The following is a 15470-nucleotide window of genomic DNA, read 5'->3' on the forward strand; positions in this document are numbered from 1 at the left end:
ACACGGGTCTTGCCGAAGGTCTAAGGATGGGGACGACTGCTACACACAGGCAGTCACTTGGTTCTAGATCCTCCTAGTTCCACAAAGAAGCCAAGAAAAGAAACACTGCCTCATCCTGTTTTACACACAGGGAAACTGAGGCAGCGTGATTTAAACATGCCAAGGATATATGGATGGTGGTAGGAAGGGGGAGGGGAGTTGCAGGATCCCCAGAGTGCCCCTGGGGTCTGAGGCCTATCTTCCTGCGCATGGGAAACTCTAGGCTGGGTGACACATAAAGCTGTCGCTGTTCACCCACTGCTGACCTACAAACTGGCAGGGCCGCATGGCTCACTGTGACAGCAGGCTGCAGCTTGCCTCCCGCAGGATGACAGAGAGACCTGTGAACTCGGCCAGGAGGACATGATAGGGACCAGCCCAGCAGGGAAACACACCGGACCTGAGGAAGCAGAAAGATGTGGGTGGGAAAAGCCTGCACCCGGGCTGGCCTGCAGTGAAAGAACCTAAAGGCAGTGTCCTGTGATCTTAACCAACACAGCTCCGTATCTCCTCACCTCCTGATCCAGGCTGATAGACACAACCCACTTCTGCCCTGCAGCCTCTGCACCCAACACACACACACACACACACACACACACACACACACACACATGAGAGACATGACACTTTCATCGAAGGATCTCATTTCATTTAATTGCTGCTCCAGTTCCTGGCCACGGGCCCAGAGGCCTTGGGACAGAAGCCGGCAATTTCCGCCTTTCTCTGCAGCTGGGGAGTTGGCCTCTGGGCACTGCCTGCAGCCGAGAACTCAGGGCACCTGCCCCTTGGAGACAAGGCCATGGCTTGGGGAGCGGGCGCATCCTGGAGAACCAATTGTAGTCTGTTGTGGGATAAGCTAGGGTCACACTGTTCCCGGGCCATCCCCTAGGAACAGTTACAGTAGCTTTGAAGGAATAAAAAAGAAAGGACATGGGACCACAGACCTTATGCCTCCTTCAGCCTCCCTGGCTTCACCAGACTCCTTGCCAACAGAGGAGGAGTCCCTAGCAAGACGTAATGATGTCCCAGTTGTTCCACATCCTGTTCCCCAAATCCCAGGACATAAGGACCACTGATGTCCTGGGTCTGAGAAAACCACTACCTATGTGTCCCCAGCTCTAGGTGAGCACTGGCTCAGCACAAGCTGTTTCTTTGGTTATAACAAGGGACACGACCAGGCAACCGTCAAAACCGTCTCCACCCTCCATGTGAGGATAAGAAACCCAAGGGCCAAGCAAGAGGAAGACACCGCATAGCCGAGCTGGACCTCCCTGTAGCCTGGGGACACAGGACACTGCTCCCCACCTCCTCCAGTCCCGGTCCCCAGCCTCTTTGTCATGAAGACCCTCTGCACACATTGGTGAGATTCCCCCCAACAGTCACCTGGCTCCGGCTGACTCTCACCCGAAGTCTCAACTCCAGCCTTGGCTCCCCTTGGTCCTTTGACAAAACATACAGCTTACAAAACTCAGCATCATTTGGGGGGCTGTTGTTCCGCTTTAAAAAGACTCCAAAACAAGCACCTTAGAGCCTCAGGGGAACTCCCAGGGCCACACCCACAGACTCAGAACTCTAGCATCTAATTTTGGGGTCCAAGTAACTCAGCCTCTCTGTTCCCACAGAGCACACAGGGCGTGCCCGGCTCTGTCTCTCCTATGACGTATACCCACCCCAAGGCACACAGTCTGGCCTTTTATGAGAATGTGATTCAGGTGGAGACAGCACTGCAGACCCCCCCCCCAGGATCCGAATTCTTGAGTAACTAATAGCCCTTGGAGATTTGGGGGTTTGTTTGTTTGTTGTCCAGTCATGAGACTGACCAGGGACACAGGAAATTCCTCCCTATGGAGACCTGGACACCTCCTCACCCCCATCTGCATAGCTGAGGCCAAGAACAATACGAGCACCAGCAGAGCCTCAGTATCTCCTGTGAAGCCTCCAGGTGTCACCAGGCCAGGTCACCGAAGTCTGCAAGGTGTAGCTGGACAGCGGGGTGAGGCGCGTGTGGGGCTTCCAGAACAAGTGGCAGGCAGGAATGAAGAGTGGAGAGGCTATTAGCCAGGGGAGGTGAGGTCTCACAGCCATCGAAAGATATTCTGGCCCTTGGACCACCAGGGAACCAGGACCCCTATGGCAGTATCAAAATGACAGAATGACAACAGCCAGTCAGGCTGACCCAGGGCCCTGTGAAACACTCCTGTTTCAAAGCCATCTCTGTCACCTTCTGGCAAAAAAAAAAAAAAAAAAACAGAAGTGCTGGCCCTCTGGTGCCCAAGACCCCCCCAGAGCACTAACTTATCAGCTTCCTATGCCCAAGATCAACAATACCCCGATCCATGTCAGCACCTTGCTCCTGGCTGGCTCTATGCACACCTCGATGTTGCCCAAACCCCCAGAAGTCCTCTTCCAGTCTCCAGATGCCCAGTCAGGGGACTCAAGGCACAGAGAGGGCAGCACCGACCTGAAGGTCACACAGCAAGCCTGCAGTACTGACTGCTTTGGTGTGTTCCTACGAAGCTGTGACAGGGACAATAGGTGCCAGGGACACAGTGGAGGGGGGATACAATGGGGGAATGCAGCTTCCTGTCAATGCTGCAGCTGCTATTTATAACTGGCAAGGAGAAGCCGAGACAGTAGGGGTCAACCTCCCACTCTGCAGTGCCAGCCAAAGCTGTGGACGCAGCCTTGGAGGGTGGCCCTGAAGGAACACGCTGCAGTGACCAGAGGCCCACGAGGGCGGGGACTGTTTCCAGCCAGTCAAAGGACCTCAAGGACAGACAAGTTCCTGCCCGGGCCACCTGCCACCCAGAATGGGACATAACAGTAACACTACTAAGTGCCTCAGTTCCCCTATCTGAAAAATGGGCAACTGGGGACTCTGGTGACCAAGGCTAAGAAGGGCCGGTCCAGGACAGCAACAGTAGGGCGCTAATATCGCCAACCAACTCTGACATGAGGGCAGAGTGGACCTCTGGCACGGGATACCCACAGCCGTCGCACCAGTGTGCATACCTGTCCCCAAGGGCCAGGCAGGGGCAGGCCAGTCAGTAGATGTAAGAACAGCATCCACCCATGTGCATGCCATACAGCTGCTTGACAGATCCGGACGGACACCAGAGCAGTCACACAGCCTCAGAGGAAGAGCGCGCCTGGTCTCGGGCTCTGCAGTCCCGACAAAGCTATCAGACATGAAAACAGATGGGAGCCTCAGATCCCCGGCAGTCCCGGGGCAGGTGCCCCGTACCCACCATGTAGCCTCACCACTGAAGAACTTGGGGTGTAGCTGGGGTGACAGACGGCAGCGAGACAGCCTCATATTGTAGAGCACAGCACAGATGACAGCATAGCACGTTACACCCTCCCTCAGCCAGGCGAAGGGGTTAGGGATGGACAAAGTAGGAAAGGGCCCTCGGGTCAGGCCATGTGGAAGCAAAGGTAAAGATGCCCCAGCGGGAAGCACCTCGGGCAGAGAGTGTGCAAAGGCCCTGGGGTGGAAGAACACAGGAGGAGGAGCCACCAAGGTCATCATGGCAGGCACAGGGGAAGCAAGGGAGCGGGGGCGGTGAGCAGCAGCCGGCCGCACAGGCCACTCGCTGCCAGCCAGGCCTGGCTCTGCCACTGGGCCAGCTGGCTCAATGTGACTCAGTTTTGTCTAAGTGTGGGTGAGTGTGTACACAGGCAAGTCGAGGTCAGAGGACATCTCAAGCGCTGGTCGGATCCTGTCTAACCCTGGTTTGGTTTTGGGGTGGGGGGGAGGGTTCTCACTATGGCACGGGCCCTTCCAGTCAGGTTAGGCTAGCTGACCAGTAAGTCCCAGGGATCCTGGCTCTGCCTCCCAAACACTGGGATTAGAGCAGTGGTTCACAACATTTCTTAGGCTGCATCCCTTTAATACCTCTTGTTGTAGTGGACCCCCCCCCCTTAAAACTATTTCATTGCTACATAACAGTAATTTTGTTACTGTTATGAGTCATAACATAAATATCTGTGTTTTCCATTGGGAGCCCCCACCACCACCAGAGGAGCATTCGGACCCTCAAAGGGGTCAACGACTCACAGGCTGAGAACCACTGGAGGCTCACGTGTCCACGCCAGCTCTTTATACAGGTCCTAGGGGCTCAACTCCGGTCCTCCCGCTCCCTCGGCAAATACTACAGACGAAGCCATCTCCCATCTTTGTCTTTTTGTAAGGGGCATGGGCACAGCATGCATGTTTAAGCCTAAGGACAGGTCTGTGGAGTGAGTTCTCTTTTTCCACATCTCCGTGGGTTCTAGGAATCAAACTCAGGTCACCAGGTTTCTTATGGCAAGCTCCTTTACCTGCTGAGCCACCTCACCAGCCATGGGTAGATGTGTGCGTGCGTGCGTGTTTAAGCAGGACGTCCTCACGCGGCCCAGACGGACCTTGAATTTCTCATCCTTCTGCCTCAGCTTTCCAGTACAGATTCCCAGCATGCACCACTGCACTCAGCGTGACTGGCGTTTTAAAGGTCTCCTACGGTGCGGATGGCTAGGGCCACTGCTGAGAAACAATCTACTTCCCAGAGTGATGCTGGCAAGGATGGCACCCAAGGGCTCACAACTCTTGATGCTTCTGGAGCCAGAAGTCCAAACTCAAGGGCAGGGCTGGTCCTTCTCATTCTTACCCTTCCATGTTCCCAGTGCCTTGCGGTCCGTGGCGGTCCCGCCTCTGCCTCTGTTCCATCAATGTCAGCCCCTCTTAAGAGGACACCGCTACATTCAGGGGACATGCCACTGCAGCGTGACTTCAGCCTAAATACTGATGGCCATAGTAGTTTCTCACCACTGAAGGTCACATCCTAGGGTCCCCTGAAAGAGAATTTCAGTAGGAAGGAAACACTGACCAACCCATACCAGGGCCTGGTCCAGGCATAGAAAACAGGTGTAGACAGCAAAGACGTGCCACATTAAGTCAAAGACACAACCTCTGTTCCCCAAGGCTCGGTAGGGACCACCCAGGAGCCACTGAGTTTATGGGGCTCAGCTAGCCTAGGGCAAACTCCTAGGACTTCAGGGTCTCCAAGACTAACGCCCAAAGCCAACTTAGCTCTCGCACAGGAGGCTGGCACCATTAGCCCAATGAGTGGCAGGTAGGTTGCTATGGCCATGGAGATACCAGACCACACAGGGCTTCTCTCAGATTGAGTCAGTAAGCCCTGCAGAGGCCAGCATGAAGACCGAAGGGCATGAGACATCTGTAGGCCAAGCCTCTGAGACTTCAGACTTAAAATCCCCCAACAGAGGACCTCCATACACAAGACCACAGAGCAAACGCCAGCCCTACGTCACCCTCCAGAATGGGAAGGCAGGTTCTACCTACAAGGGTAAGCAGCCGAAGACCAAGCGTCCAAGGAGGTGGGCAATAACTGTGGGGTCCACCTCGTGTTCCTCTACCTGCCTCAAGGGAAGAGCTTTGTGCTAGGTGACAAAAGGTTTCAGGGCAAAAGAAGGGGTCTGAGGGAAACTAGTGTAAGACAGTGTCCACCTGAGCCCCACACTAAGCAAAAGCCCAGACTCAAACCAGGGGAATCCCTGGCTTCCTCACAGCCAGCTCGGCTCTAGGAAAGCTGTCGTCCCTGAAGACACCTGGGGGGAGGGGGGGGAGCCCAATGCCCCTGGTTCACGCATGAGCCTGGGCCTGGAGCAGCTGGGTCAGTCTGCAGGAGAAGCCCCCTGGCAACTTTTACCCCTCCACACCCTGCACGGTCACCCCTCTGCTCTAAGTCCCCCGCCAGCCACACAGGCCTGTCCAGACCTAGGCTTGGATAGACTTCCTCAAGGGGCCAACCGCACACACAAGTCACAGGAAACCATATGCACCCAAAGACAGAAGGTGGGCCCAGCCACCAGCCCCAGGACAACTGGACAAACGGCCTGAGGGGGAAGGCGAAAGGGGACACAGACTGATCCTCTGGCCACCTGGCCCAGGAGACACTGATCCAGGGCCACCTGCCAAGGAGCAATTCACCTAGGAGGCCACTCAGGCCAAGAGACTAACCCCAAGGCTACTTTCCCAAGAGAGATTGACCATGGAACCCATCTAGCCCAAACCACCTGGAGGTCCCCACCACCACCCACAGACAGCCCCACACCATTCCCAGCCCTAATCTGAGCTCCAGCTATCCCCTGGGGTTCTCGCCCATCTCCCTTCCCAATTCAATGCTACCTAAGTGGGTCAGAGGAAGCAGAGACATCCAGGGCAGGGCACCAGGGTCCCTGGCCACCAAGAGGTGACATCCCATCACCCCAGGGCACATTCTTCTTAGGGCTCTAGGAACAGCCCCCCCCCCAAAGTCATTCTGTTAATTGCCAGAGGCAGACAGGTGCCCAGAGGTACTCACTCAAAGTTGACCTTGCTAAGCCACACCCCAGTCAGCCTTAGTTTCCCCCAGGGAACATGGGTGGGAAGAGCACCCTCCCTACCACCACCACACGCAGGGGACACAAGACACCCCACACAGCACCTCCCTCCTGGACCTCAGCACCAAGGTAATTCTTAAGAATCCCTAAGATAAGATAAAATCAATGCTGAGAGCCAAGACAAAGAAATCTGGACCCAGGGTGACATGGGGAAGAAAAAAAAAAAAAAAAAAAAAAAAAAAAAAAAAAAAAGAAAGAAAGAAATATATCTACTTAAAGAGCTCCTACGCCAGCAAAGGGAAAACGGGACAGAAANACAAAGAAATCTGGACCCAGGGTGACATGGGGAAAAAAAAAAAAAAAAAAAAAAAAAAAAAAAAAAAAACACCTAACATAGACTCATGTAGACTTAAAGAGCTCCTACGCCAGCAAAGGGAAAACGGGACAGAAAGCTAGTGAGAATGCTAAAAAAGGATACAAACCACCCAGAAGCCACTCGGTACTCAACACAAGGCACCAGTATTCAAGAAACGGATGGATTGCGCCCAACGTCAGCCACCTCTGTCTTCCCACTGAATGTAACAGTCACTGGCTCAAGCCAGAAGCAGGAGTCTTGGGAATGCTCAACAAGAACTCCAGAGCCCCGTGCAGGTACAAAAACCTACAAAAAAAGCTACAAAAAGGTCAAAGTGGGAGACCTTTTTTCTTGGGGACCTCCTGCCAACACGCTCTGCTCTGCCCGTGTAGAAGGGACTTTCGGAGCCAGATCCAGAACATGTATGGACCCTGAAGGCTGTATTTCATAGAATCATTTTGTTTTGTTTTTTAAATGCAGGCCAGGCATAATGGCAGATGCCCTTAATCCCAGTACTAAAGAGGCAGACCTCTGAAGTCAAGATCAGCGTGGGCTAAATAGTGAGAAGCAGAGGAAACACTCTTGGGGACTGGGGGGAGGATCACACCAGCCCAGGCGCACAAAGCAAGCCATGGATGGCACCTTAAGAACCCTGAAGTAAATATACCGTGTACCAGAACACGGACCAGTATGGACCAAGTCGCGGCAATCAATGCGCAATAGAATCACATATGCGATGGGGCCCCAGGGACACAGGGAAGAGTGGCTCATGCTCAGAGCGCCTGCACCCACCCAGCATGGCTGCCTTGGGATTAGAACCCTAGGGAGCTGCAAAGTGCTACCCACCTCCACATTCTCCCATCTCCCCTCCTTCCAGCATCATTTTTATGAAAGTGCCTTTCTAGGAAGCCTGGAGCCCTCTGCCGTTCAGAAAACATTCATTCTTGTTGCTGTGTACCTTTTTGCGTGAACGGCAGCTCTGTGTGAACAGGTGGCCAGCTGCGGTGACACAGGCCTGTCACCATGTCACCATGTGCTGGGATTACCAGCACAACACACAGGATCTCGGAGAGCCCTGGGCCAGCCTGGGCTACAGACTGAGTGAGACCTTGTGGTGGTTTCAATGAGAATGGCACCCCATAAGCTCCTATGGTTAAATGCTTGCTCCCTAGTTAGTGGAACTGTCTGGGAAGAACTGAGAGGCATGGCCTTGTTGGAGGAAGTATGTCACTGGGAGTGAGCTTTGAGATTTCAAAAGCCCATGGTGGGCCCCTGTCTCTCTCCTCTCTCCCCTCTCCCTCCCTCCCTGCTCGCTGCATATAGGACCAGGATACAAAGCTTCCAGCTACTGAGTTCCAGTCCCTACTATGATGATTTGGGACTAACCTTCAGAAACTGTAAGCAAGCCCCAAGCCCCACATCAAAGGCTTTCTTTCAGGACAGGTGGCTTGGGACATGGTGTCTCTACATAGCAATAAAACACCAAGAAAAAGACCCTGCGGCCTGCACCCCCCACCACCAAAAGAGAAACATTAAAAAAAAAGAGAAAGGTGTCCACAGGACACCTTTCATAGCAAAGAAAGGAAGTTTCCCTTATAGGAGGCAGGTCCTCCCCAGGGGACCAGGGAACTGCAAACACACCAGGGACCCAGCTGAATCAGCAGCTACTATGTCAACATGTGCCACCCAGTGCAAAAAGACAAAGCCACCTATACATGGCTCGCACCAGCTGCTGGCTAAGCCTGGGAAAAGGGGGAACAAGGGACTTTGGCCTTGCAGGGCTGCCAGACTCACCAGCGATGGTCCAAGTCCGCACAGACATCACCACCTGCCAGGGTGTCAGACTCTCCAACCACACTGCCCAGGCTCCGCTACTGCCGCCCCACCCCCACCCCACCCCCCACCCCACCCCACCCCCCTCCCTGGCTTCTCACTTCTCTGGTAATTAAATGATTACATTCAGCAGGTTTCTTCTCAGCTACTCTGGAGGCTGAAGCAGAAAGGACTCCGAATTCAAGATCAGCCTGGGCAACTGTGAGAGCCTGTTTCATCAATAAAAGGTCAAAGTATGGCATGTGGCTCAGTTGAGTGAGAACTTACCCAGCCAGCATGCACGAGGCCTCGGATCCACTCCCAAGGGCTACAAACCTGAGAGCAATAGTTACAATGTTTCCAGGCCGGGGTACCACCAACCTCAAAGCGGAAGATGTTTTAGAACGGTCCCACTACTACTAACTCCCCCGGGGCTGCTCATACAGCATCAGAGGTTGGTGGGAAAATGAGGTCATGAGGTGGGAACCAGAGCCAAGGGCTGAGGGCCTGGGAACCAGGGGAGTATGGAGCCATGCCCAGGACAGGTAGACCTTCAGGATAGCATGGAGCAAGGAAAGCCCACGGAATGGGAGGACTATGAAGCTGGGTGCCAACTTTGCTCATACATCCAAAGCCACGGTGGGCGGGGGCAACCAGGCAGCCCACTAAAGCTGTTTAAGTGAACTAACATTAAATAAAGCCACCTGCTCAGGAGCCTGACGCTTGGGACACCGTGGGAGAGAGGAGGAACACAGGAAATCAGGGTCTGGTCTTTCCAAAACACCCCCTAAGGCAACCCAACTGTCAGGGTTACAGAGGGAGGGGAACCCCCAAACACACCAGAAGGCCCCATTCCCCACCTTTATCCTTCAGCCCATTCCCATCCTCCAAGCTACTATTGATCCCCCCCCCCAGGCAGGTTGATTACAGGTGCGGAGGAGAAACTTCAGCTCCCAGAGCAGAGAGAAGCAGCTGAAGCTAGAGTCACCAACCAGGGAGCGGGGAGGAGCCCTCAGCCTCCAACCTGGGGTCAAGGGAAGAGAGGAGGCTAGCCAGTCACTTGGGGAGTCTACTTGGCAGCCTTCAGGAGGGAGGATTCCAGACTAGGGGTATAGAGCGCAGTGGTACCCAAGGCCATAGTTGAACCCCAGCACTTCAAAAAAAAAATTTTTTTTTAAACAAGGAAAAAAGACTAGAGAAACTTATCCAGTCTGACCACACAGAGCAAATGCAAGGACATGAGTCCCCGCGACAAACTCTTCAAGTCTTTGCCCTCCAATGGGAAAGCTACCTACATACATACGGTGACAGCAGATTCGAAGCCACACGTGGACTTGTGTGGCCCACGTGATGCTAAGTGCCCAAGCAGCGGTGGCAGCAGGTGGCCCCATCTCACAGATGAGCAAACGAAGGCTGAGAGGTTAGGTAACCTCCCCAGAACCCACAAAACCCAACAACGTGATGCTGTGGGTTTTGAGGACCAAGCCCCTGAGGGGATTCCAGTGGGGGAGGGCAGGGTTCCAACTTGACAGGGGAGACCCACAAGTCCTGTTTAGAGGTTACCACCCTGGGCACATTGCTTCTGATCCAGAAGCCACTCAAAGTTTTACAGCGCTATGCTAAATCAACCACCAGCTCAGACAGAGTGGCTCAAGCGCACTGTCCCGTGCTGAACTTCCACGATTCTTGCCGTATCTGTGAGCCAGAAGATCATGACCAGCCAAGGGCCCGTGAGCAAGGCAATGCGGGATGGCTGTTCTAACACAGAGGTGTCACTGGGAAAAATTTCTCTTCTGCTCACTGCCACCCCGGGCGCACAGTCCCGCTGTGACCTTGGGCCAACTGCCCCCTCTGACCTGTGTGGCTCTCAGGAGCAAAGGCTAAGCAAGGGCCTCTCCAACCACAGGTTTCTATGTCCCCAGCCAGATTCCCCGGGGAGACAGGAGCAGGGCACTCCAGGCTTCAGGGCTCCCCGCCTGCAGCAGTGTTATGCCCTGTTAGACACCATGCTAAATAATTCAAACCCCTGTTTTCATTTCAAAATAAACACAGCACTGTCGCCAAGGCAGATGCCAAAAATTTGCATGAGTGTTTTGAGATAAAATGAGACTTCAAAGAAATGCCAGCCTGCCGCTGGCACCGCCCCCTCTCCAAACCCTGGGAGAACAAGTTCCCAGTCTCTGAGCTGCCCTCCCCCACAGCCCTGCAAAGATGGGCAGGTGCCAACACCAAGAGGAAGGTCAGTTCCTGATCCCTTCCTTGCAGCCAAGGCTGTCGGGCTGTGTGATCCATGAGAAACAACCCAGGCGTTAGCCCCAGCTTCCAAGGCCAGTCATCAAAACCTCCCAGGGCCTCTGTGACACCATCTATAATATAGGACAGTCACGTCCCCATAGCCCACCTCAGAACAGACCAGTAGATTCATGCCTGGTGCACACAAAAAGGCACTTTCTGAGTGCTGGCTAGCACACACACACACACACACACACACACACATGCACACAGCTGAATGCTTTCTGAGGCCTGCACGCACACAGTAAGTGCTTTCATGATAGCACACACAGTCAGTGTTTTGTTTGTTTGTTTGTTTTGTTTTGTTTTCCTGGATGTCAACGGTTTGCTACTGCAGTGCAGATGCAGATCCGCCAACTCGGAGAACAGGATTCACCTGGCATGCCACAAAATAGATTTCCCATCCGTAAGCTGCCTCCCCTAAGGATGCTCACCTGACTCTTCCTCCCTCAGGAGGTGGTCTTCTAAGCTACCCACTCCACTTGGCTTTGTGTAGCCCTGCCTTCCCCAGATAGCTAACTGCCTGCCTGCCTACCACACACACACACACACACACACACACACACACACACACACACACATTCATCCCCTGGGCATCTTAAGCAGGAATCACCAGCTCCAGAAAGCTGCCGCCCTTGCAGGAAACTGTCCCCGAGGTATCACCTGGGGAGACTGCTATATGGTATTGGAGACATGAACAGGAAACAGAAGAAGAAAAAAAAGAAAAAACGCAGACAAGAAGGGAAAGAAAAAAGAAAAAAAAAAAAACAGAGCCAGCCCCTGGTGATCTGCCGGCGTGAAGCTCCCGCTGGATCAATCTCCCCTTTTAACTGGATGGTGAGGAGGTACCGCCCCCATCTTCAGAGGTTAACACAGGGTCCCCCTACCACCACCAGTTTGGGGTGGGACCCAGCCAGAAACAACGAGTTCATTTCCAGCCAGGAAGCCAGGATCCCTGTGGAGAGGGCTCTGTAGAGTGGCAAGCACCTGCTGGCCCAGAACAATTCTAAATCCAGCTGTATTGCAGCTCGGTTCCGGTTTGCAGAGCTGGGAAACCTTTGGAAGGTAGCCTGAGTATTCACTGGGAGAAAAGAAGGGATTAAGCCATGAACCCTCACGGGGGTGGGGGGGAGCACAGCCCCAGGAGGGGTCTCCATCCCTCACCCGGGCCTGACAGCCACATTACCACCGACATGAGTTTATCAATAGTATCGATTCTCGGGCAGGCGTAAATAGCTCCGTGGGAAGAAGCTAGGTCTGGCCACTCACTCCCACCCCCATGTCTGGACTCGAATACAGCAGGTTCCCCTGGCGCCCCAAAGAAACAGCAGTAAATTTCCAAACAGGGACACGGAGTGCAGGGAAGCTAGGCAGTACCCGAAATGCCCTCACCACCACCCCTCCACCACTCACTGCAGCTCAGCTGGCTGCCAACTCCGTGTTTGCCTGTGCTCAATGGGCTGAGGCCTGGCCCTTCTCCATCCTGAGGGCCTCCTCCTCCTCCTCCATCAGACCCTCCCAGCTCCCAAAGGTGGAGCAGACACTCTCGTGGGTTTTCCCCAATCCGACGACAGAGCAAGGATAAGAATCCGGAAATAACAGTAGTCATAGTAACCTACCCAAGGACCCCTCTGCACAGACTCGGTTCACAGAAGCGCCCCAGACCTGGGAACTGTTTTTCACCCTCACTCTGCAGAAAAGAAGCCCATAACCACAGGCAGGTGAAGTCATCTGCGCCCCCCCCAACTCCCCATCAGTCAGCCACCCAAGATTCGAACCCAGGAGCTGAGCTACAGAACCAACCAGAACGCTTATGCCTCTAGCCACCTCGCCTCCCTCTATTCTGCCCCCTCCTCTACAATTAAAAAGAAAAAGAGGCCACCCACGAAGTCCCCAGCAGTGGCCTGAGATGCACCCCCTACACGCGCCTGGCCTCAGAGCCCCTTTCATCAAAGCAGCCGCAGGGACCAGAGCTGGATTCAAGAGGGCAGAGCCAACACCACCCTAACACTGCCCACAGGGCCCCCCAGGGATACTATGCCTCCCACTCCTACCTCCCCTCTCACACATCCCTCCACCAAATCTGCAAAGAGGGAAGAAAAAAAAAAAAACCGTAATCGTAATAAAACCAGTTCTCACCAACAGGGGGGAGAAGGAGAGGAAGGGAGGAGGCTGAGAACGAACGGATCCGCCCCCGCTGCCTGCACCAGACTCTCGGGGAGGGCGCGCGCGCACGCCGCCCGGTGGACCTAGCTGTGCGAATAAAGCTACAATGTAAAGATTATTCAGCCGCCGCTGCTGGGCGCCTCCAGCTCTAGAGGCCCGAGGGACTGCCTGTCTGGACGCCCGCCCCACTCTCCTCCCTCAAGGTCGGGAGGGGAGGCCGCTTCCCACGCGCGTCTAGTGGTGCTGGGGCTCCCGGCTGCCCCGCTAGGCTCGGATCTGCAACTTCCCAAACTAGTGGCATCCGAAGTATCCGCACGGCCAGGGGGAGGGAACAGGAGGTGGCGGCGCGTCACCGGAGGGGGGGCGCGGCCGCCCACGGGGTCTTTGGGTCCCCAGAATGCGCCACCCACGAGGGACTCAGATCCTGGTCTGTGCCACCCCAGGGTCGCCGGGGGAAGCGACCGGGAGGGGGGTCTCAAGTCCTAGAGCTGTGCCACCCACCCCTGAGAATCCCGGTCCTCAGGCTGCGACACAACGGAGGGTCCACGAGTCCTGGCCCTCTCCGAAACAAGAGTACATCAGTCAGTCCTCAGGCTGCGCCACCCTGCTGCAGGATCCCCGGGGCCTGGCCTTCAAAACATACCACAGGGTACCCGGGTCCTGGCCTAAACTGCAAGCAGGGCTCCCGGGTCCTGACCTAAACCACCCCCGGGAGAGTCTCCAGGTCCTGGCCTGCACCTCCCTGCAGGGTTCCCGGGTCTTAGCTCGTGCCATCTCAGAAGGTCCCTGGGTCCTGGCTTGTACCACCCTAAAGAGTCCCCAAGTCTGGGGCTACTTGATCCCAGAGGATCCCTGGTCCCGGCCTGCATCTCCCTGCAGGGCTCCCCAGTCCTCAGGCTGTGCCACCCTACATGGTCCCCAGGTCTTCAGGCTGCGCCACCCAGGAGGTACCCGGTTCCTGGCCTGTACCGCCTGGAGGGTCCCTGGTTCTCGGCCTGTTCCATCCCGCAAGGTCCCCGATTCTCGGCCTGCTCCACCCCGCAGGTCCCTAAGTCTTGGCCTGTTCCATCCTTCAGGGTCCCGGGTGCCAGGGTCGCGGCCTGCACCGCCCTGCAAGGTCCCGAGAGTTCCCGAAGTTCCCGCGCCCCCGCGCGCTCCCCGCCGCGCCGCCCGTCCCCTCGGGGGCGCCAACTCCGCCGCGTGCGCCGCCCCGGCCCGGAAGCCACCCGCTCCCCGCCGCCCTCCGCGCACTCGGCCCGACTCACCTCGCCGGCGGCGGCACCGGGCGCTGGCGCCGGGCTACGGCGCCGATCGGGCTCGAGGACGCGGCGGGTCCGGGCTGAGAACCTGCGGTCTCCGCCCGCCGCGCTACGACGCGGGGCCCGGGCGCGCGGGCCGCTGCGGGGCGCGCATGGCGGGCGCGGGCGGCTGGCGCGGGGACGGGATGCGGCCCGGCCTGCGCTGCCCGCGGCTCCGCTCCTGGCGGCGAGGGGCGGGGCGAGGGGCGGGGCCTCGTGGAAGCCCGCCCCTGCCGCCTTAAAGGGCCCGCGTGCTCGCCTTCCAGGCCTGCGCACCCCGCCGCCGTGCGCGCGCCCCGAGCTGCGTTTTTCGCCCGAAGAAGGCGGAGCAAATGCCTCCCCGCCCCCTCCTCCTCCTCCTCCGCGAACCCCAGAGACTTCACGGGAATCGCGTTTCAGCTATTAAATTATAACTCAGGAGTGTCCAGGGGATGCGGAGACGACGCCCGGGGAGGGCCACCCACGGAGCCTTCAGAGTCGCACACAGATGCTCAGCGACGCGCTGGGCCTCGCCTGAGAGATTGGGGAAAGGCTCTGCGGACCACAACCAGTGACGAGCTGGTTCAGGGACTGCAATCTGAGATCCTGGAGAGGCCCACGCGAGTTCACAGCATGCGAGTCGCGCTACGCTGCCCTGTCACCCGGGCCCCCTGATATCTAAAATGAACAGCCATAGGGAATTTTCCAGGACGCGTGCCTAGGCTGCACACTGAGCCCGTGGCTCAGTCTTGGACACCCAATCAGGACCACTCGGTCCCAGTAGGAGCTTGCCCACTAGCAGTAGGGCTCGACACGCCCCATAGTGGGCCCTCTCTGCCTTAGATCTTAACAGCAGCCCTGCAGCCGCCGCCTCCCTCCTCTTCTGCTTTCCCTAGACGCGTTGGAGAGTTTGATTTTTTTTTTTTTTAATTTAACTTTCCTTTTTTGGAGTGAAGTCTCAGCAGATTCGGTTCTGCCAACAAGAGAACCCCTAGAGAGCGGGGGGGGGGGGAGGTATGGCTGCGGCGGGAGTGCGGTTGCCAGGGCAAGGGCCTCTTCCTCAGGGGCACTGGGGTTCCTGAACCCATGCCGCCGGTTCCCTCTCCCCACCCCTGAGCTTTGAGTCGGGGCGAGGGGCAGATGGTGGA

At 56.1% G+C, this 15470-nt stretch overlaps 1 protein-coding gene across 14 annotated transcripts in view; it reads right to left on the reverse strand.

Moving 5' to 3' along the window:
• Positions 1–14521, reverse strand: part of Ncor2 (nuclear receptor corepressor 2) — a 161570-nt gene extending 147049 nt beyond the window's left edge. For 13 of the 14 annotated variants that reach the window (XM_029533570.1, XM_029533571.1, XM_029533577.1 and 10 more), the window contains exon 1: positions 14311–14392. The gene's annotated coding sequence lies outside the window, so the exon portion shown is untranslated. Of the gene's footprint in view, positions 1–14310 lie in introns of all 14 variants that reach the window. The other variant, XM_021186851.1, reaches the window with a different exon arrangement.
• Between the last annotated feature and the right edge of the window lie 949 nt (positions 14522–15470).

The sequence above is a fragment of the Mus pahari genome, chromosome 23, assembly GCF_900095145.1.
Source record: "Mus pahari chromosome 23, PAHARI_EIJ_v1.1, whole genome shotgun sequence".
Taxonomy (NCBI): Eukaryota; Metazoa; Chordata; class Mammalia; order Rodentia; family Muridae; genus Mus; species Mus pahari.